The sequence below is a fragment of the Accipiter gentilis genome, chromosome 27 (genome assembly GCF_929443795.1).
Source record: "Accipiter gentilis chromosome 27, bAccGen1.1, whole genome shotgun sequence".
Classification (NCBI taxonomy): Eukaryota; Metazoa; Chordata; class Aves; order Accipitriformes; family Accipitridae; genus Astur; species Astur gentilis.
In genome coordinates, this window is record NC_064906.1 from 16,378,853 (window position 1) to 16,402,029 (window position 23,177).

At 40.8% G+C, this 23,177-nt stretch overlaps 1 protein-coding gene across 1 annotated transcript in view; it reads right to left on the reverse strand.

The window, feature by feature from the left end:
* Positions 1-23,177, reverse strand: part of LOC126051298 (poly(rC)-binding protein 3-like) — a 520,061-nt gene that overhangs the window by 169,638 nt on the left and 327,246 nt on the right. Inside the window, exon 3 of the mRNA XM_049830407.1 lies at positions 13,975-14,072. The gene's annotated coding sequence lies outside the window, so the exon portion shown is untranslated. The remainder of the gene's footprint in view (positions 1-13,974; positions 14,073-23,177) is intronic.

Consider the following 23,177-nt stretch of genomic DNA (forward strand, 5'->3'; position numbering starts at 1 on the left):
ACAAACTTTTGTCTCCTGTGTAGCAAAGGTTTGGCACACCCTCATTGATCTCTATTTACTAAAATTAACCACCAATTAACGTGCAGTAAAAGAAAACCAACCCCAAAATGCTAGCATAGGCCAGCTTTAGCCTATAGAAGGGGGGAAAAGGTGAACAAATGTTTAGGTATCAGTGCGAACAAAGAAAATTTGCATATGAGTTTACATATCGTTGCACGCTTAGCATCACACCTGAACGCAAGTCTGCTGGACGCAACCATGCTACAGCCACTTCTGCTGCCTTCTCTTGTGTTTAAAGTGCTTAAGAGTTGGAGAATAGCAAACCCTCGCTTTGCGCACAATATTACACTGGCTTGACAACGTTACTCTTCCCGGTTTTCCACACTCTGCCCCGAAGCTGCGCCAGCGGAGGGGCTCCTGTGAACACTCTAAAATGCTCGAGGCAAAACAAGCCAGTTTATTTTAAGTGGTGTGAACTGTGGATCTGGACTGGCTTGGCTGAGTTTGCAAGTTGCAGGCTAAGGAGCAATCATGCGAGCCGCTCCGCTAGCAAAACCGCAGGGGCAGCACTGCCAGCTGGTGGGTGGCAATGACAGTGGAAAGCAGGAACGTCTTTAAGCAGAACAGCTGGAGCTTAGAAGATGCCATCCCTCTGCAGCTGTAAAACTTCTGCCTCAGTGGCCCTTAGATATCAGAAAGACCAACCCCAAAAGAAAACAGATGTGACAGGGAAAATTTCTATTAGTATCTGGGAAAAAAAAAGTTACAATATTTACTTCTATCCACTTGATATAAGCTGTACTCAAAGGGAAAAGAAAAAAAAACCCAACCCAAACCAGCTAGTAAATCAGCAAATTCTTGTAAGTATATAAAGAAAAAATTTCTTATACCAAATCCTCAAAGATACAAACTACACTTTTCTGTGGTATTTTTCCTAGCTTTTAGCATTAAAAAACCTCTAAACTCATAAAACCTTTAAATACCAAAAGCTAAATCTATCCCTAAACGTTGTTCCTGTACTGGCAAAAGTTTTCAGCAAAGATTTGCTTCAGAGATAACACCATTACTAGTATTTAACCTTAAGCATGTCTACGTAGTTTATAGGCTAAAGCATCAAGCAAATGGCAGGTCTTAAAATCCAATGGTGGTTCGATGGACAATTTTTTCTGGCCTGACTGAACCAAAGCAGTTCCCTTCCCTAAGATGCACGTTCGGTTGCGCTGGGTCAATGATTTGGGGACTACCCTGCAAACCAGATGAACACACTGCTTTGCTTTATAAAGGACCTTGAGACAAAGAGGAAGGAGATGGGCCATTTGCCAAGGTTGTTAACCCAGTTCAGCGTTCAGTCCTACAACAAACCTTTGCCAGCACAATGGGAAGGAAAGAGGCAGAGATAGGTAGAAGGTTGTGGATGCAGGTGGGAGCTGCTTAAGGTCAACTTTGCCACAAAAAAAATACCCACGGAAGTCTAAATTGGTGTTTGGCGTGAGTTCTGCACCCCACTCAGAACTACCAATTAGTATTTATTAATTTCTATTAATACTAATATACACATAAATTAAATCATGTTAAATATTAAACATACCAAATAAATAATATTAAAAACCTTGATTTGATAGTCCTTTAAAACTGTAATCAAGTAAAACTAAAATTAATGTACATATAATGCATTTGTATTTTAACACCTTTAAAGAACTTCACCTAAATATATAGTATGAATTCTTACACAGGAAAACAGTCACTTGTGATTCAATGCGGTTTGTCTTTTGCATTTGGAAGGAACTGTGGGATGGCATCACGGATGTGTATTTTCCTCTCATTCTATTAGATACACCATAAAGCTTTCAGAATATTTTTACGTGTCATAACAAAAACTCTATAAGAAGCAAAAAAATAGCTGAAAATCGCAGAAGTCTATTTTCTGAGGCCCGCCCCTGACCCCAGACACAACCATTAGCACAGAAACTGCACTTATCTTATGGATATGGAATATGGCCTTCAAGCAATGGCTGCCAGAACCCACATTTAATGGAGATAAAGTAACAGAGCGCTGGAGAATACCAGCTAGTAAACTTCTCGGGATTACTCACACAAGACATCATCCTTTTGCGTAAACACACGAACATCCTTTTGCCAGCCAAACCCCGTGTTAATCTAACATTGAATTAAAGGCAGTTTTCACTTCTGGACTTCACATCGTGGGCTGAGGGTGACTCTCCCCCCTCTCAGCACTACGCCAGAGCTCCCGGAGTTTCCCAGGCTGCTCTGCAGCTTGGGTTTGTATATTAAAAGTATATGGCACCGCCTCTGAGGGGGTATATTAGGGCATAAAGGTCAGGAAAGGAACTGAGAGAGATCGCCCCAAGGGCCAGCCCCCCAAAGGTGACACATTCTGTGAGAAATGACATTCTAAAGGACGGTTGGTCTCACCAGCAGCCTAACGCCTACCGCAGGGGTAACGATCGTGGCTGCAACGCTTGAAGGGTGATTGTTTAAAGACACCCAAGTCTGACCTAAAGGAGGACTTACGTGCTTGAAACTTGCCTGCTTCTCCCAACTATTCTGGTCAGCGCAAGAAAGGACAACCCCGCCTCTCTTATCTCACATGCGTTTAAAATTAAAACCAGCAGTTTGAAGCCGAGAGCAACCTGTTCACATATAAAAGGAAAAAAATTGCACGCAAACTTACCCAAAACACTGAATTATGAGAAAACTATGAATTGTAACTAAAGTTACACCTCTTGCTACCTCCCAGAGCAAAACATAAACTAGCTGAGTGGCTGTATTTAATTCTTTAAGCAAAGCTGCAGGACTGGATCTTTGGGTCTCAGCTTTAAACAGAGAAACATGCAAGTTTCGGCAAGGGTTAAAAGCAATATTCGGCAAGGGTTAAGAGCTATATGAAGTTGCTGGTACATTGCACAGCTACTAATCTGGCTTAACTTTTAAGAGAAGTGATTGGAAGTGCAGGTGCAACAGACTGTCTTTTCTCACTGAGTGGGCAGTATTGAAGAACAGTGCAGAAAACGGGGTGTGTTCCAGTCAGCTGCGGAGAAGCTGCTGTACTCATTTTATAGACTAATAAGACATTTGGACAAAGATTTTAACACCACCAGCAGTAACTGAAACAGTAGCAGGCACTATTATCTATGAGAATACATTATGGAAAACTTTGTAGCTTTTGTTTTATCAAAGCACAGTTTAACAAAGAAGCTTTTTCATTTTTCATTTTGTTTCCAAGTATTTCATGACAAGCACAGTTCCAGAAGCCATCTCTTATCCTTCTAGACTCTGATTTCTCATGCAGAATGAGCGTATTGAGGTTTTAGTATTAAATAGTTTACTCACAGCACTCTCATTCAGACTCGCATGCTAGTTTTCCTCCTTCACAAAAAGGTATTTTTGGATACATGGCTGAAGAGCCAATGCACAAAGTTGCCTTCCGAATGCAGCAGCTGAGCGCAGGGCACAATCCCAGAGTTATCCCTCTCGCTACCCTCGGAAGAACGCATGGGTAACGCTCTGCACGTCGTTCTGAGCATAATGGGAAATGCCATCCACGCCAGCAAGGCTGGAAAAACCTTTTTCCTGATTGGCTGCTCATCCCAAACTGCCTGGCAGAGGTTCGAAATATGCAATGCAGGGGAGTGATATTCTGTGGCATTCATTCAATTTACCTGCACTACACTCCAGGGAGCCATGCTATTAAACAACAGCTCCAGCGGGTCAATAAAGTTAACTTAATTAAATTGCCTTCCCTCCCACTCTTCCAACTAGCAAGATTTAGGGCACAGGGACACAGCACTGCTTGTAAATAAAAGGATGATTTAGCTAATCATTTGCTGAAGAACGGCATATTTTTGTCAATAATTCTATACGCAAAGCGGAGAGCTAGCTTAAATTAAAACAATCATGTAGGATAAGGGGAGAGACAATACCCACTAATGAATGGCCATTAATATTTTTCAAGCAGTGTCAATTAAATCCACTACTTAAAAGTTAAATCTCAGAGATTGCACTTTTTGCTCCATAAAACTGAAATTACAATTGCTCGAGTGTAATGTTATAAACCATACCATCATTATTACAAGCATAATGAATGCACATTCCTAATTTGCTGGGGACTGATCTAGTCCCTTTCTGGTCATTTTGGTACATACGCTCTCATTGCCTTACAAGAGTCATCTTTTAGGAGTCTCTAGTCTGTCTTTTTCAACGGCAGTACACAGAAAATATCACCAATAACTAAGGATAACAAACATTACAGTTAAGCCAACGTTTACAGATTATTTGCAACTTTATCATACTTTCAAATCCTCAGTCTGAAACCTCTGAGGCTGCTTGTCTATTTGAGGCTAGATGTTTTGAAAGGCTACAATTAAACTGATGTAGCTGTTTTGCAAAATGATATTTAGCTGTCCTTATTCCTTTTTCCTCAGAAATTCTACTACCTTCTCAGTCGGAATACAGACTTACATTTTGGCAGGAGTTGCCCTGATGTTACACGTGCACCCTCTGCTCTGCCTCTTGAATCTTTCCAGCTTTGCCCCAAATCTCCTTTTGCATACGCCGAGCAAAAGCGTGACAAACACTAGCAGCTAGACTCTCGAAAGATTTCTTCTGCGCTGCTCATCATCTATTCCCTCTGAGCTTTTACCTGCAAGTAAATGGGTCTTTTTTGTTTCTTTGCTTCAAATATCTTTACTGTTTCCTATGAACAGCAAGACCTTGGAGCTAGTCTGAGTTCTTACAAACAAGTGAAGAAGGAGGGATACTTGTAAAGGCACATAGGCACAATTTAATAGAGGAAGTATGAAAATGCACTACAAGGCAGAAAAAGGTGCCCGTACGTCCTCACAGCCAGTTGTTGCAGTACAGGCGGTCTCTCCGTAAACCTGGCTGCCGTTGGGTCCGAGACCGTCCTTTCTTCCTAGAGCTCAAATCCTCCCCCAGTGTTGGGTTTGCTGCCCTTTGCTCTACTCTGACTCCATCCATCCAGCGCAAGTGAAGGTCTCTGACCCCAAACCAGTGAAATCACCAAGCTGGATAGCCTCACCATAGAGGCCTTTCTCTGTTTTTCATGCTGGTTATTTTGTCTCCTATTTTTTCACAGCACAAGCTGGAATGGCAACAGCCTTCCTGCACATCATCTCGCAGTATCACAGAAAGAAGCCCAGGGAGAGCGTTACTCACACGGATTTGAATGTCACTCCCTAAGAACTCCCACCGAATACCGTAAGACAAAACTAAGATTAAACATATTTACTGTGATTAGGAGTGTCAGAATTCGGTTGGAATGAACAGCCATTTGACTGCTTCATATTCCAGAACGCGTTACTTCATCAGCGCCTTGTCAAAGTCGAGAGTCCACAATGAAAAATGCATATACAAATACAAACATTAAATAACCAGGCTGAGAAATTTAACATCAAACTAAATATCGCCTATCTAGGGAACTATCCGTCAAAGAGACTGAATTAATTTAAATTAATGGCACAATGCAGTGGAAAGGTGGTCAGGGTGCCAAGCGCTGGAGGGGCAGAGCCAGGAGGCCCGGTGGGGTCGCCCGTCCCTTTCCTCGCGCAATTTCTGCAGCACCCAGGGGTGCTGCTCTTGACCTCCAGGAGGGGAGGGTGACACTCAGCCGCTCCTGGTGCACCTTCCCACTGACAGATCTCAGCCTCAGAGAAAGCGAGCTCTATTCCCAGCATCCAGAGGTGCCAGGAAGGGGAGGGAGACTTGCAGGACAACAGTGACCTTTCGGCTAGGACTGAATACACTGAAGAAGAACTTCTGGAAGTAGAAGGGTGAGGGGAAAGGGAAGTTTCTATTATAAAACAAATAGCATTGAAATGGAAATTCTTCTCTGTTTTTTTAACCAGTTTAACTCCATATGGCAGCATAAAATAATTCAGTATTATAGTCATGACATTCACATATTTCCTTTTCCTTTTTTCGCCTCAATTCCCCAAGCTGGATGAAGTTGATAGGCCAGGAGACAGATGCTCTGCACTTTTATTGCAATATATATAAATCTCAGTAAGATTTCTATAGTATAAATAGTAAGAAACTACAAGCATTACCAAAAAAAAGAAAGAAAAAGAAAAAAAATAGGAAGACAGTCTTCTTAGGATAATTAAATGGCTTGGTTCCTTCCTAATGAACTGTACTTCTGGCTCTTTGCTCATTCGTACCCTGACAAGACAGGCAAAGAATACGTCTGTAACTGCCTAGTAAGCGTTGTTATCTTTTAACTGGTTATTAGTACTACAATACAAAAATAATATTCATGTTGAGCTACACAGGACTGCATTTAGCCAAACCTGCCCTTAAGCTGGACTGGGTCTCCCAGCATGGGATAATCACAGTTTGGTAGCCGCATTCCTCCTTAAAAAGACACTAAACACTCGCTCTCTGCCCCAAATTCTTTGGGCTGTCAGGAATTTGCAGCACTTTGCCAGAGCCCCAGGAGTTGCAGCTGGAGGCAGGGTGTCACAGACATACACCATAACCCCAGGGATCCCACAGACACATTTTTGGGGAGGAAGGCAGAGCCGCGAAGAGTTTCCCACTGCTGCGGCGGCGAAGGTGCCGCCCGGGGGTTCAGCATCGAGGGCGAGCGGCAGAGACAGGCAATACCTGCTCTGGTGCAAAGGCTCTGATGGAAAACGTAACCCCTGAATGCTATTTTAACACGCCTGAACCGGGGTGAATTTCTGCCTTTTTGTGTTCACTGCCACTGGCTTTTCTTGCCTGATTAAAGGCTCCCTAAAACTGAATTCCTTTCAGCTGTCCTCCTGCCATCCCCCCAACGAGGCGACTGCGACCCCTCATTTTTACTCGTGCACACACCCAAACCCCTCTGAATTAGCAGACGGGTGCCACAGGTGCTCAGCATCTCCCGAGGCCAAGATCTTTATTTTTTGTACCTGTCAGCCCAGTCAATGAGTGCTTTATCTCACTGTGGGCAAGCGTATTCCCTCCTGCCAGTGTCAAAAGCGTATCTATCTATTCGGCAATGCTCTACGCCAAGCAACTGCCGGGCTGTAGGAAAAGAAGATTGTGATCAGCACCGTTTGTCTACGTAATTGCACTTGTTACTGGACAACTGTTGGGTCAGAGGCTAATGTTTTTTATTTATAGTCTTTCCACATTCATCTGAATTTTCCTGTGCCTTTTCCCCTAACAAAGATTGCGATGCCATTTGGCCTCATACTGCAGAAAGTCTGCTAGAAATCTGAGACAAAAATATCTGAAAGTAAATCCATCACACTCGATTGAACAGAATTTTATATTAAGGAGCTGGAGAAGCACCTCAGGTTCAAGGTGCATTTCTAGGAAAAAAGAAAGACCGCGTACGTATCTAGCCTCTTTTTTTCATATTGTGTAATTTCTAGGAAAATATATTGGATTCTGCTAATGGTTTACACAGAATTAGATATATGGAAGATGAAGATCTATACATTTTCAAGGTTAGCTTTCAATTAGCCCTTTATTAATAAGACTACCAAGCAAAAGTCAAATATACTTGCCTGGATGCTACCTCACCTTTAAAAACCGAAACAAAAAAATCTATGTCCCCCTTATATCTCCGTGTCCATATAATCTGGTTCTGAAACGCATTAAATGAGGAAAAAATAGTTGTTTTCTTTATGATAAGAATTCTGTTTATTTTCACAAAGTTTATGCATACTATTTTGCCTTTTTGTTATGCTTATTAAATAAACAAATCAACATCTAAGTGTAACACACTTATTGCCTTAGGCAAGCCACTATTTCACTTCTTTAACACCTCAAGGGTTTCCAAATAATCATGCAAAGTAGAGCTGCTTGCTTCATTTTCCATTGTCATGCAGGCAGCCTGGATAGAAATTCACACATCATTTTTAACACAAGAATGGATTTGCCTCAAACTAGGTGCATTTTTTTCAGATTAAATATGCGTTTTTATTTTAAAATAGGATCATTTACTATTAAACATGAACTTTTAAGAAGGTAATGCCAAACTTCTTAAATTCCATAACTTGATTTACATTAAACTACAAGCAGTATTCAAGCGTTCCATATCTGTTGGTAAAGATTTGATGACCATCAAACCACTGAGCTGGGAGAGTTTGAGTGACTGAAGAAAATGGTCTCTGACAAATTGTTCAGCCCAGGTTTGATAGGTGTAGCCTCCTCTGCAGGTCCAGAGAAGGTATTTGCACTTCATTGAGGTTAGCGCTGTTCAATATCTAGTTCATGCAGAGCTATTGCTCGAGAGCCGATAAAGGCAGAAAATCTTACTTTCTACTGTAGGTAAAAGCTCCATGGCAGAGGCTGAAATCTGCTAATTCTAAAATCTTGCAGGACACAGTAAACAGAAAGAAACACACAGTTCTGTTTACTCAGTACAAAGAAGGTTAATTTGACTAATAAATCACCTTAATGTAAGTAATAAATAAAACAAACATGTAGTAAATGTGAAATGCCATTCATTGGTTTCTAAGATAACAAAGTAAAAATCAGGAATCTAAATAAATATATGAGGAGCTTTTATATAATTCCTCAAATGCAACTTAATACAGTTCCACCTTTACAAACAAAAGTACCTAATGTAAACAAAGCAGCAGTCAAAATAATCTCATGCATGATATTCTCACAACAGTGGAGCAGGACTGATTATAGTGTCAAGGACTTTTCTCCCATCACCACTCTGACCATGGGAATTATGCTTCCAGTCAACAATAGTGTACACCAGGAGAATATGACGTAAAAGGAAATTACCTACTCTTATTTGGGTAATAATGCATTTCCCAGTCTAGATTATCAAACAAGTGAGGTCACCCGCTGGATTATTTACTGCTACACTGTGGCAGAAAACCAGAATACTTTAAAGATACCAACTGAGAAGAACCGACCCTTTTCCAGGAAGGTAATTAAAAAGTAAATGCACCAAAGACAGACAGAGCGATGATTTCATTTACGCTCCTTGCTTGCTTTTTCCCATAGTATGACCATCAAATCGGCTCCCAGCTTCTTTTAAAAAAGCCAAAGCAGACTAAGCCCTTCAAATCTGTTGCAGACATTTTCTTCAGCGTACTAATGATTTCTGTGGCCCTCTTCTGACCCTGTTTTTTTCAATGTGCTTTCTTAAAGCAGGGACACCAAGACGCAGCCTTCTAGCATCAGTCTTACCAAAGCCAGGCTCGTGAGCAAAGCAACAACCCCTGTTCTATGTAATCAATTTTCTCACTGGAGTTGCTTATCTGATGGGATTCCTGCAATCTTTCCCTCAAAGGTTAGGACTCCTTACAACACAATTCCTCTTTCTCTCAATGAAGCTAGTATTCTTCAACCTTAAATTAAGTATTTCGCTTTATATAGATGGACTGAGGTTACCAAGCAACCCAGGTTTCTTGCTATAGCAAGGGGCCTGGACTATTTGTATCGTTTGCAAATTTCATTGACAGTGATTGTGTCAGCTTCCAGGTTGTCTGAAAAAACATTGAAAATATATGTCTAATTGTGAAATTTGTTGAAACCCACTACAGACACCTTCCCTCAATCACGACTCATCATGCCAAGTATTTTCTGTGGATAGGCTAGTTTAGCATGTGCTTTATTGTCACTGTGTAGGGTTAATTTTTTATCAGAGCATTGAACAGATTGCAGTAAACTCTAATAACTTGCCTGGGAATATTGAAAGCTGAAAGGTACTGTAAGCAGAGGCGAGGGTTTTGGGTTCCAATACTACTCAGTTGAAGAAGGAATTGACCCTGTGAATATTTCACTTCTGTACTACAAAATAAAAGGAAATATGACCACCACTACATCCACTTATACTGTGAACCTGATTATCCTTCTCCTTTGCTTTTGTAACATGTGCCTGAAAATAAGATGTTGTTAATCAAAATTGATTAATCTACCTAAACCCAACTGGAGCCTCTTTCCTACCCTCCGCCCCCATCTCAAAATGAAACCCTCCCTTTTCTCCATTCAGATTGACTCACTACTTATTATTTATTCCCTGGGTTGATGATGTGATAAATCAGGTGTGTGCACAGTCCTGATATGGTTAATGCCACAGAGATTGAGTAATTCAATTATTAGGCTTGAACTCATTGCGTCAAATGGCCTCAGCTTCCTTATGGTCTGCTTTTCACGGTAAACAGGACAGAGCTTCAAAACTGCATCTTAGAGACAAATCCAAGCAGAATTGAAGCTGTTGGCTCTAGCCTGGCTTTTCTCTTAGTAAAATTCAAGTGAATGGTCAATTAGGTAGATACGGAAGCTCGTATTGTTATACACATCTCTGACATGTTATGGTCCGGACAGCAACGTGAACCACACAGAAGTACAGATTAGAAGAGACATCACTTAGTAACAAGGGATATCTTCAGTACATATATTTCTGTCTCCCCAGAAAGCAGAAGTAGTGACCCTGTGTTCTTTTCAGACCCCAAATAAGACTCAAAAGTTTGGCTATGTGCTTATAGCAAAACACCTGAAAAGCAACCAAGCAAGCAATAAGAAAGAAGGAAGCTGGTTTTTCACTTGTAAAAACAATGGATACATAGAAAAATCTTACAATTTCATCTGCTTGTGTAGAATGTGAAATTTCAGGTGTTCAATCTACAGCTTCTAACATAATTACATTTAAGTAATATAAATAATATAAACCCAAAGATTTTTACTCCTGTATTTTCACTGATTGATGTGAGCACTTATTAAATAGTGCGAATTCTTTATATCACTCTTCCTTCTTTTATGGGAAATAATATATCAGAACTCTTATTTTGGAGGCTACTGATAGCTAAACTTGCTTATTTATGATATACAAGGTCATGAAATATTAGATACTGTATCAATTCTATTCAATGTATTCTCTTCATCTTCATCTCAGAAATATGCAGTGGCAAAAAGTGATAACATCCTAAAATTTCATCGCCTATTGTCCACAGGATAATCAAATATGACTGCCAAAGCTGACCCAGCCTGTAACCAGGCACTGAGTTTCATAAAATCCTTTGGGTACACTGAAGTGGAACATATTCCAACAAGAAGCAAATAACATAATATTTACAGTAGCTGTATGAAATTACAAAGAAAGATGAAGTGTGGTAGTGATATGAGAATCTTCCTTGCTATTTTGGTGGAGCAGTCTCTGGAAATATAAGATCCCTCCCTTAAGAGGCTAGGATGAGTGGACTCCATTGTTTAGAAATAATTCTGTGTTTTAAAACGTAGTTTCTTATAAATGTTATTCTTTATGAACAGGAAAACTTTCAGAAGTTCTGAAGTTCTCCTTCAATAAGTCTGGAACAGAAAAGAGCTTTCTTTTCTGTTCCTCTTAGTAAGAATCCTCTTCCTCTCCCTTCCAATGCAACTTGCTCTTTTTCCTCTCCGCTTTTCCCAAACCTACTAGCCCTTCTAACACTCTTTCCTTTAACTGTAGAGGCTATCCTCAGACACTATTATTTCCAGCAGTTTCCAAATTTTTCCAGCTTCCTCTCACTAAGTCCTGTAAGGACTTCCAAGTTGTTAAACACTTTTATTTTTCCCTTTCTATAAAATCTCTGCTATTTTTGAGAGATGCTGTCGTTACATTTGTCTCAAGAGTTTTCACCCTGGGCTTCACTCAGATAGGGAGGAGTAACAACTTGTAGATTACTTTTAAAAGCTTAAAAACCTCTCCTATACCGCAGTGCACTGCAACCAGCATCTCCCTGAGTGCTCACAAACTCTCTCATCTGCAAAAATCAGAGGACCGTCACCGAAAGCTGATGACGGAACTTGGGCTGATGGCCTTCACTCCTTGAGGCTCAACCCTTCGCCTGTTGGGAAATGCTGAGACATTTCACGTGAATATTTCACTGAATCTGAGAGGAATTTTTAACAGGTATACCTCTGTTTATCTATCTATCTGTGTGTGTGTGAGAATTGACCTAGGTATATTCTATTGAATCGCTTTGTAAATGTTAAATTAGCCAGTGATTTTTACTAAATCTTGTGACTTACCTCAAACTGTAAATGAACATCAGACCGCTGCTGCACACATAATCCCTTAGACAAAAACTCTTACCCAAGTCTGGGACTAGGAGCAGATCCAGCCACACCTAAGCTCCGACAGGAGTTTAGAATGCAAGGGGGTCTTCTCTGAACCTCGTGACTCAACGGGAGGGTCTCCCCTACCCTTCTGTGTTCCCCATCTTTATACAAATCATGAAAAATCAGTTCTAGCTTGATCTTTCCTTGTATGTTTCTCCCTTAATCTTTTGCATTTTCGGTCTCTGGTAAATCATTCTAGTTAGAATCAAACTTGATTTTACTTTGTACACTTCACCCACGTATTAAGTAATAGAGTGAACCTTGCCATCAAACTGTGAAATCACGCTTTTATAAACTCCTATTAAATCACTTTTGCTAATGTGACAGACTGCAAGAGTTAACTTCTCAAACATTGTGGTGGGACAAATTCTGCCTAAGGACAAACTCTACAGAACAAGGAACCCAGCCTAGCAAGGAACCGCGGGTGAAAAGAAGCCGATCAGCACAGGACATCAGCAACAGGACAGGGAAGTCCCTGTTCCGATAATGCTGATCCCTCGAAATAACGGGTCCCGATAATGGGACCCCTCGGCTGACTGGGCCAATGCTGGACCCAGGACCAGTGAAATCTTTCTCTTTTCTCTCTCTCCCTTTTTTTTTCCATAATCCCTACACCCCATCCCTTTAGACATAAACTGATGACTAAGTCTGGGACTAGGAGCGGATCCAGCCACCCCCAGGCTCCTCTCTGAGAAGGAGTCTAGAAAGCAAGGGGGTCTGCTCTGAACCTCCTGACCCGACGGGAGGGCTCTCCTCATTATTTTCCCTGAACTGATCCCCAAATAAGCAAAGCCTGTAGTATATGCTTAGTGCTGTACGGTTAGCACATGTTACACAGTTTGCTGACGTAGTTTCATGCCAATTTTTGTTGCGAGCATACCAGTTTTTGTGGTGAGCATGCCAATTCTTGTTGTGAGCGAATAAAAGTTGAGTGTTGCGAGTTAAAGGATCCCTGGTGTCATTTCACCTTAATCCCAACCTGGGAATCAGCAAACCCGAGTCATCATCCTGAGAAATTCGGATATGACAGCTAATACCTTTGACGGTAATTTTTTAAGCAGTTCTAACCGCTCATTTGTGACAAAGAGGCGTGAGAAGGTTTAAGGGTAGCCAGAGATCTAAATTTTGGGGAATGCAGGGGAATTTGAGAAAGACAATGCAAAATCAGTGGGAGAAAGTGAGTCAGGTATTGCTGCCGTATAGATAATAAGCATAGTTATAGAAACAAGTTGTATTAAAGGGCTATTCTGGTACAATCTGCTGTACTAGGTGGACTGCACTGTGTAAGGTACTCATTTAGATGCAGTGTTAGCAAACTCCTGATGTAGTATAAATCTGAGACTAAGCAGTTCAACCTTTCCAAGAGTAAGACAAGCAAAGGGAACGCAAGAGACTAAATGGGCAAAGGAGGCATATAAAGACAGTTTTTGTATCCATGTGAACCCTGGCAAATTTTAGGGCCCCATTTAATACAATGAGTAACCTCTGGAGGTGCCCAAGAAGAAAAAGAAGAGCCCAACTGCAAATGAGCAAGCATTTCCTGACCCTGATGCCACACAATTCTAGCGACAGAAAAGAAGCTTTAACCATTTAACCTTTTACCAGGAAAAAGCCCCAAAATGTCCAGAGATACGAGTACAGTCCCAGTGGCATTACCAGTGGGAATAATCAGGTGAGCAAGTACTTCATCTCAATTATATCTGTAATATTGATAGATTTCATTCTAGCTGGGAAAGATTAAGATCAGTTTCATACTATTCAATTTGCACTCACATTCAATTGGCCCAGAAAATGAATATGGTAGTCCATATAATAAATGCAAGGATAAAATACAAGTCAGGGCTACATGGGAGAAAACAAAACTGAGAACGAAGAACTTACTTGTCAGAAGACCAGTGATATTTAAAAAACTGCTGTTGGTCAGTTTTTGCAGTCACTCTGCGGTCTCAATGAAGATATCTAAAGGTGTTGAGTATGCTCTGAAAAGAAGAAGAAGAATCAAGAGCTTAGTAATTATATCACCTACCAAATACTAAACCAAAACTTGTCCAAAATAACTTGCTTATGAGGTTATTCATTCATAAAATAATTTTTTATTCCACCACTGAATCTGCGGAGAGTTTATGGGCTTCTACAAGTTGAACTGCTCAGATCAGGCTTCCTGGAGTGCACAGGGAATCAGAACAATGAGATGAGTAATTATTTAATTTATTCTCTTGCATACCTACACTTCTAAGCTGTTCCACTTGTGAGAGAACAGTGAAAATGAAAGAGGTCCAGCTCCTTTCTGGTTTAATAAACCAATATGCTGGAGTAAATGATTTTCCAAAACAGGCACATAAAATCATGTCCCTAAATGTCTTTCAAACAACTGACTAGAGTTCATTAGTTATCTTTTGGACTAGTTCATGTATTTGGCCTCCTTATTTGTGATCGAATAGCTGAGGATGTCCCTTTGTACTCACAAAATTATTCTGCATTTTAGGTCTAGCATTATAATTTCCAATTGTCCTTAATGGACAGGACAGTTAACTGAGTCAAGGAGCCATCTCAGCTCTCCAAATCAAAATGAAACCGGAAGACTGGGAGATGACCAGTGCTCCCACCTATGCAGACTCGGGGCGGGAAGAGGTAGAGGAGTTGGGAATGAAGGAGTGAAGTTGAGCTTGGGAAAAAGAAGGGGTAGAGATAAGGTGGGTTTAGTGTTGTCTTTGTTTCTCACTATCCTACTCTATTTTTAATTGACTATAAATTAAATGAATTTTCCCCAAGTTGAGTCTGCTTTTTGCCCATGATGGTAACTGGTGTGTTATCCCCTTGTCTTTATCTCAACCCATAAGATGCTTCATCATATTTTCTCCCCCTGTTCTGCTGAGAAGGCGAAGTGAGAGAGCAGATGGGTGGGTGTCTGACTGCTGGCCAAGGTCAACCCACCACAGCTATAAAATAATGTTTTCATCACCGATCTCTTCAAGATCAGCAGGACTAAGACCGGAATGGAAAAAAAAGCCATACAAGGAAAACTCTGCCTATAATGCATAGGAATAAACAGAATTAATAAGGAACAGAACTCCTTCTCAGAAAAAACTGCATTAACAGGAAATCTTCATACACCTTTAACTTCTCTACTGTAGTGCAGCCACAAATTTGAAAACAAGTGCTTACATTAACGAGCAAAAAGTCAAATGACTCATACCCTATGAAAGGAGAGTGCCGAAAACCTCATTTAAAAAAAGATCTCTGCTTGTGATATGATACTGAGGTCTTTTTCGCCCATTAGGGAATTTTTGACAGTGATCACCGAAATATAACACAGCAAGTGTTTTAAAGTTGGAGATAAGACTGATTGACTTGCAATAATGTATTTATTCTGTCAGCATTTCTTTTAGAAACAACTATTTAAAGTTCTTTCGCAGCTACGTTTTAACAATCCTGAGGTGATTTATTTAATTCCAGATTTCATTAAGCTCCAGAACTTCATTTTAGCAACCATTATAATAGTAATAGCACATTTCAGCCACAAAAAAACCTGAAGGGCTATGCATCTCTATCTGATATTGAAGACTATGGAATGAAATCTCCATCGAGTTAGTACAGCAAAGGATTATACATTTGTTTGGATTCCCTTGGCTTTGGTGAGGATATGCCTTACAGTGGCAAAATTAGCAAAACCCTCTCAGATAAAACTGGTTGAATGTACTCTTTCCTGACTGAGTTTCTTAGAATTAATGTTCTGTTAAAATAATCAACAACCTGCTAAAAAGATGGGGGAAACATTCACACTGCCTCACATACTTGTTGTGAGGAATCTCTGGTATAACAAAACCTAGAACAATATGAATTGCCAGCAGAACTGAGCGAATATTAAATTCTACCAACAATCTCCTGTTTACAGCCTAAAACGCTCTTGTAATTTAGCTGTGTTTTCATGGCTAAATAACTAAGGTCTCATGCCTGTACCTTGGGAAATCTATAAACACACAGTGAAATTAACTGTTACTTGGGAAAGAGAGCTTGGAAACAGCTTTATGGAAATGTCACCTAAATCCTCATCAACTGTCAAAAAAAGAAAATAGTATATTAGGAAATATTAGGAAAAAGAACAGAAAACAGCAGAAGAAAACATGATAATGCTGCCATAAAAATCCATTGCCCACCTAACGTTTTGAATATTGAATACAGTTCCAGTCATCTCATCTCAAAAATGACAGGATAGCAATAGAAGGATAAAGAAAAGGGCGACAGGATGATCAAAGGTATGTAATGGCTTCTGTACTAGGAGAGGGAAAAAAAATGGCTTTACGATTTTCATATTGGAAGAGCGACAAACAAGGGGAAGGACTGTGAGAGAGCCCCAGAAAGTCATGAACAGCACTAAGAAAGTGAATAAAAAAATGCTTTTTCACTGTATTTCATAGCACGGGAAACAGTCCCAATAAAATGAGCAGTTAGCAAGTTTCAAACATGAAACCCAAGAAAGGATGCTTTCCCCAAAGATCATAATTAAACGGTGGAACTCATTGCCACAGGATGCGGTGGATGCCACATACAAGTGTGGGCTTCAAAAAGCAATTCACTGCGGTGGTAAATCAAACACTGACCAGTCTGTATTTTACACAAAGATACACAATATAAGCCTTCAGCTTAGGAAACATTATGGAGTGATGTGGGATGATATCAAGGGAAGTTATCCTTTGGTCTGATTTAAATACAGCTGTCGCAATGTCCTCATTCGTTTTGCACTTCTATTGCATTCTCGGTGTTCTCTTGCAACACGCAGATGTTAGAAAGTGCACTGTGCCTCCAGCTAGTGTGCAAGGAAGTTTTTGAGGGCAGGAAATTCCTAGTTTCCCTGGTCCCCCTGCGCGGCTTCACAGCCTAGGGTAATCAGAATAAATGAAGGGTTTTCTTTTTGGAGACCTTACAAGCCCATCCGTAGTTTTGGAAATAAAAAATGAATATAATGATAATTATAATAATACTCCATACAGACCTGTGATAATCTTTTAGTGTTTTGGCACCTTGCACAAACGAGTAAATAAGAACGGCTATACTAGGTCAGACAGAAGATCTGCCTACCTAAGCCAGTATCCCATCTACAACAGTGGCCAAAATACAAAGTTAGCTTTGGCTAGCATGACATATTCGGCTTTCAGGGTATGATACACTTCAGAAAGCCGTGAAAACCTTTTTTGTCCTGATCAGAAACTGAGTAACCACTATGAAAGGAAAAATTGTGGAGAAAAATCCTCCTCAGGCCCAAGTCCTGGTTCACTTCCCAGCGGTGGGGATCACACTCAGCTATGCCGCATCCCTCCTCTCATACGCTGGTTTTCACTGAAAAATAACGTGGGCATGTAGCAGGAGGGAATAGTGATAGCAACCACGGTTAATGATCTGGGCAACCGAGACTCTGGGTACACGTGCCCCACAGCTTACGTGCCACCTGCACAACCAGCGATGGAGTCAGCCGAAGGTAGTCAGAGCATTTTCATTGTAGTGTTATAAAAGCATTTTCTGAACATAGCCTTTTATTTCATAGGAAGCATCAGCCATCCCATGGCAGAACTGGGAAGCCCTTCATTTGTAGCATGATAGTGAGCAGGTTAAAGTCCTTTATGAAACTGCATCGGATGAACACAAGATGGATACAGAGTTGAAGCAACCTTGCTTATTCACTAAAAATAATCGTATTTTATCACCACAATAAAGGGAAAGGGACAATTCTACGTATCCTATGTCTATGCATTTGTCTGGAAAAATCTCTATTCCTCCATCATGAGTTAGATTAAACAGTTAAAATGAAGATCACTAACTGAACAAGAAGGACCATTTTCTTCTTTTTTTTTTGAGGGGAGAAAAGGCAGTACCTTATTACTTATTTCCATAAAATGAGAGTTTTGTTTATGAAGCCCTTTAATCTTCAGTAACAGCTGGATGCCAGTCCTGAGGCTCCTTAGAAAACCCCAGCCTAAAACCTGCCTCAGTCGCCTGCACTATTTGAACTTAAAATTGTATGTAAGCCCCTCTGCAGATATGTTTATATCAATCCAAAATCACAGATTTGGACTAAATTTAAGCCAATTCCTAAGAGTCTTGCCCAAAAAAGGGAAACTGGGCCAAAAAGATATTGCAGAAAAAGCTACTTCTAGCTACCCACATTGGAACAGTGACTACTCTTGACACTCATATTCTATACAGAGAAATGGCAGCCATTCAAAACTGATGGGAAACGAATGAGGTTTACACCCAAAGAAGTGTGTCTGCATAACTTATTCAGACTTAACTTACTTATAACTTTTAATGTTAATTTAGGTAAACTTCAACAGTTTACCTAAATTAACATTAAATCATTACTCTGGCCAAGCCAAAAGACTTTCTTATGCAGGCATGTATTTACCCCAACGCCTGTCCACTCAATAAAGGTTATCGTTCAGGGGAACCACGAGTCAGAAGAACGTGTTCTAGTAGCACAGAAGCCAACTGCCACGAGCCCCAGGACCTTACTACGTTTACGCTGGTTTTTCAGCTCGTAGAGTTGTGTTGGTCTAGGACAAGGTATCCAGGTCCCTGACTGGCTGACAACTTCCCCAGTAAAATTTTTTTTTTTTTTTTTTTTTTTTTTTTTCTGGGGGACAGGAAACAACAACAACCTTTCCAGGGTGATTTTATTACCGTGGCATGACGTGGGACTGCTGGTGTGGCTGGAGCCCAGCCTGAGGAGCACAATCTACCTATATTTCTGAGTTGATCAGGAAAGGATTCCTGCTGTGGGTGTGACTAGAACAGACCATCGCTTTTATAGCAGTTTACTGCTTTGTCTACCAGAGCACATCTAAAAGAATTAAACTTTGCAGCATAGAAAAGATCCCAAGTCAGCTGAAACCCCTGTGGAGACGATGAAGCAGCTCAAGGGCACCTGCAAACTATGGCTTAGTCTACTGGACGTGCTAGTCCCCCCTACCCACCCACCTACACCTAACCTTGGCAAAATAGTAGGTTTTTGTGGTAGTTTGTACCAGGCCTAGAAATGATATGAACTATAGTACGCTTACAGGCACTAGAATCGATGTTAAACCTTCTACTAGCCCAGCAGCACTGCAATAAACACATCTCAGATAACATTGGTGTGCCAACAGCTCCTTGTATAGTCCTGGCCTTGTTTCTCAATGGAAATCAGGAGTAATCAAAGAAATAATGAAATTAATAAGTTAAAGGGTAAAAAAAAATATTATTTTTGATAGCTTAATTCTTTGCATTGGGAGTAGGTGTCAAAGTGTTGGCATTGGGGGGGTTGCAGGTGTGGCCTCTGTGAGGAGCATAGCTGGTGGCATCTCTGGGGAACATATTTAAGAAAGGGCAGAAAATACCACACAGACAGAGGAGAAGGGCAAAAAGATGAGTGAGAAACAACAGAAGGAGTACCAAGGTCAGAGGCGGTGCTCCAAGCACTGGAGCAGATATCCCCTGTGGCCCGTGGAGGACTCCACACCAGAGCAGACAGGTATTTCCCGAAGGACTGTGGTCCATGGGAGAGAGCCCAGGCTGGAGCAGGGGAGAAGAGTGAGTGGGAAGGAACAAACTGGGAGCAAATTAAATTCATTTTCCCCAAGTTGAGTCTGGTTTGCCTGGGACAGTAACTGACAAGTGATCTCCTTGTCTTCTTCTTGACTCATGAGCTTTTTCATCCTATTTTGTCCCCCTGTCCTTCTGAGGAAGGGGGTCGAGAGAGCAGCAGGGTGGGTGCCTAGCCACTGGCCAAGGTCAACTCGCCACATCCTTGGAGCAGGCAACGTGTTTATGCTACTCTGCTTTCAGTGAAAAGGTCCGTGCTGTTGCACCTCAATTATATACATGAACTCCAATACCTTCAGTTAAGTTAACGTGAACTGCTCTGAGCAATCCTTATATAGACAAGGAATGATTCTGTTCTCAGGGAGCATGAGGATGCAACCCTACTTTCCTACTACATCCATTGTAGCTAGTTTGTAAATGCATTATCCAACCCTATTTCCCGTTCGCAAACTGTTAATGATCGGATTTCTGCAAATGCATTTGTTAATTACGTACTGAATTATTTGGACAAAGCGTTTTTAGTGTGTGGGTTGTTTGTCAGCTGTTTGCTATTGCCTATGCATTGTTAATAACTGTTTTGACTTCTGCCTTATGTGCCTTATGGTGCAGGACAAATGATATTGTTCGTGAATGGCCACCTCATAGTAACAATAATGTTTCTGCTTACTGAACAGATGAAAACAACTTTCCCAAAAGAAACAGGTGAGTAAGGAATGACTAAATAAGAACCAGCAAATAGAAATAGGAACTAAATAAGAAACAGAAAAAAACCCCCTACCATCTTAGTTTGCATCTGGATACTGTTGTTTGCCTGCGAGGAGCACAAAATATTCAGCAAAGCAAAGCGCTTCCTCACACATGTAAGTAAATATTTCTCAGTTCTTCAGGAAAGGAATTGAAATGTCATCAAACCGAATAGCTGTTTGGATCTAACAGATGTTTTTGTCAAACGTTATAGCAGTAGTGAAACAGTTTCATCTATAAGAAACCAAGTTTGCTGTGAACAACATGTAATCTGTAATGCAAAGGTTGCCATATTACTGAAGGAGTTTTGAGGAAGCTACGGGGGCAACCAATTAGAATTATTATATTTGCTGTAAGTCTGGACAACCACCTGGAATGATTTCATTTGCTTTAGGCTTGGTCAACCCAAGTGCATTCTTTTTTCTGATTTTCCTTAAAACCTCTGTTTCACCTGAAAAGATCACATCTGGTAGGGTCAGTGCTTTTTCTTTGCCCTTCCAATCCACACACACACCACTCTTTAAGTCCCAGAGGCCTTTGACATTGCATTACAATGGATGAGCCACCTCTAATATGCTGAGAAGGAAAAAAGCAGACTCCCCAAGAGAGGGGAAGCAGACAATCTGCCCTGAGGCTTCCCTATTGTTATTTCATTTGGAGAGACAGGCAATACCACAGTGTCTATGACAAGAGAGGAAAAGATTTCAAGTCCCCCCAGCTGCCTCCTCCTTAATTCGATACTGATTGTTCAGTTGGTCCCAACCCTCCCTAAAACACAGATTTTTCATGGCTGCTGTGCTAGAGAAGTCTCCTGCCTGCTTGTGATGTGCTGTTCTACTTTGAGCAATACTCCAAAACCAGTGAGCACATGAGTAACCATAGGCAGCAGACACTGTGCTACCTCAAGCTGGGTTTTTATTGAAGATTATCCCGGTGCGTCAGGAAGCAAGATTCATGCTTAAACTTCTCCAATCGCCTCCGCTTAGTTTCATAAGGACACGTGCAACCCAAAGATATACGTAAAGAACGTTGCACAGTTCAGTAAGCATTGCTTTGGGGAGGATGGACAAAAAAGAATGTGGTTGTCAGCGTAGTATCCTTGTTTGACAAGCCTGGACTGACAGCTAGGGAAGACTGTGCAGATAAGAAAGAACAAGGGTTGTTTCACTGACACTCTCTGCAGGAGAAAACCTCTTCTCTATGCAGTAGACACTGATCAGTAATGGTTAAGAAGAGGGAATCTCTGAGAGACTGTGTTTAGTTAATATGCCATCTCAACTTCGAAAATACAAGCATGTTTATTGTGCTATATTGCTCAACAGAAATATGAAGCACTTCCAGAGTTCTCATTCTCTCCCGCAGTAGGTATCAAAATCTTTTACTAGGTGAGAAGCAGTATTATGCAGACTGTACGAAGAGGCTGAGCCACCTGCCTCAGGCCTTGCAATGAGAGCAGTAAAACTAGAAATAAAATTCACGTGAGCTATCCTAGATGCTATGCAGGTTCCATCACCGCAGGCAGACTTACACAGATGACACATCTCTGACAGGTAAGGGCAGAGAAACGACATAACTTGCCCCACGTCACATAGGTGAGGCTTACTTAACCTTCATGGTAATGCGTTATCTGCTAAACTGCTCTACCTCAGTAATTAGCTAAGGCTAATGAAATGGGATGCTATCAGAAGGCAACTGAGAAGAAAAGACTCACCGTGAATTACTGACCGTTATTGCTTACATCACAAAAATGACACCCATTAAAGTACCACTCTCCAGCAAAAAGAAACCGAACAATCATAGCACAAACATAACAACTTGCACAGAGGACTAACTGTGCAGGAGATATAAGTATTCTAGGACGAAAAACTGTTAACATAGTATCAATTTAATCAACTATTTTTTATTCCAGGACTAGAATGAATAGACACATACCATATTATAAGAATCTGTGAGCACAATCCCATTTCACTTATATATGAAATCAATGGCCTTACATTAGAAAAGAATCTCATTCAGGGACGTCCTCGAAACCATTGACATGATTAAGATGAGCAAGATTTCACTTACTATGGTCAGCTGACATCCCTGATGCATATCACGCATTACCAATTATACTGTTATGTTATCCTTACTCAGCGCTGCAATACTTAAAATGTCATTTCATCCATTCAAGCATCAATATTGATCTCTGGTTACATTAAGTATTTCCAGTTACACAGTGTGAAAAATCCCACCTTTCCAGCTACAGTTTTAGCGAAATAACTCAGCTGAAAACTACAAGAACAGCTCTTATTCAATTTCCTCATTCCACGTATAAGAATGATTGGCAGTAATCTACTTCATTCAAACAGCGATCTCCCATAGTTTTCCAACAAGATATAAACGGAAACAAATAATTTTGATCAATCTACAGCTTACACAGACAATAAATAGCATTCTGGAATCAGTAAGCAAATCTGTAAGGGTACAGTTTATAGCAGCAGGTCATTTTCTTGTACTGCAATTTAGATTTCAGTTTTCTGATATCCGCTTAGCAATTTTACCTGCTATGTTTCCCAGAACACTGTGGTGTATCCTATTGTCATAGGCAATTTGGCCGTCTGGAAGCACAGTAACGTTTCTATAATTTAACTTGCATGCAGAGGCCCACCTTACCCTTCCTTACGCCAAAAGGAAAGCCCCGGTTGTTTCCATTGCTTACAGGTTATGACCCCTTTTGTGAAGATAAGCGGGTCCTCTTTGATCACTAAATGTGACCACCCACA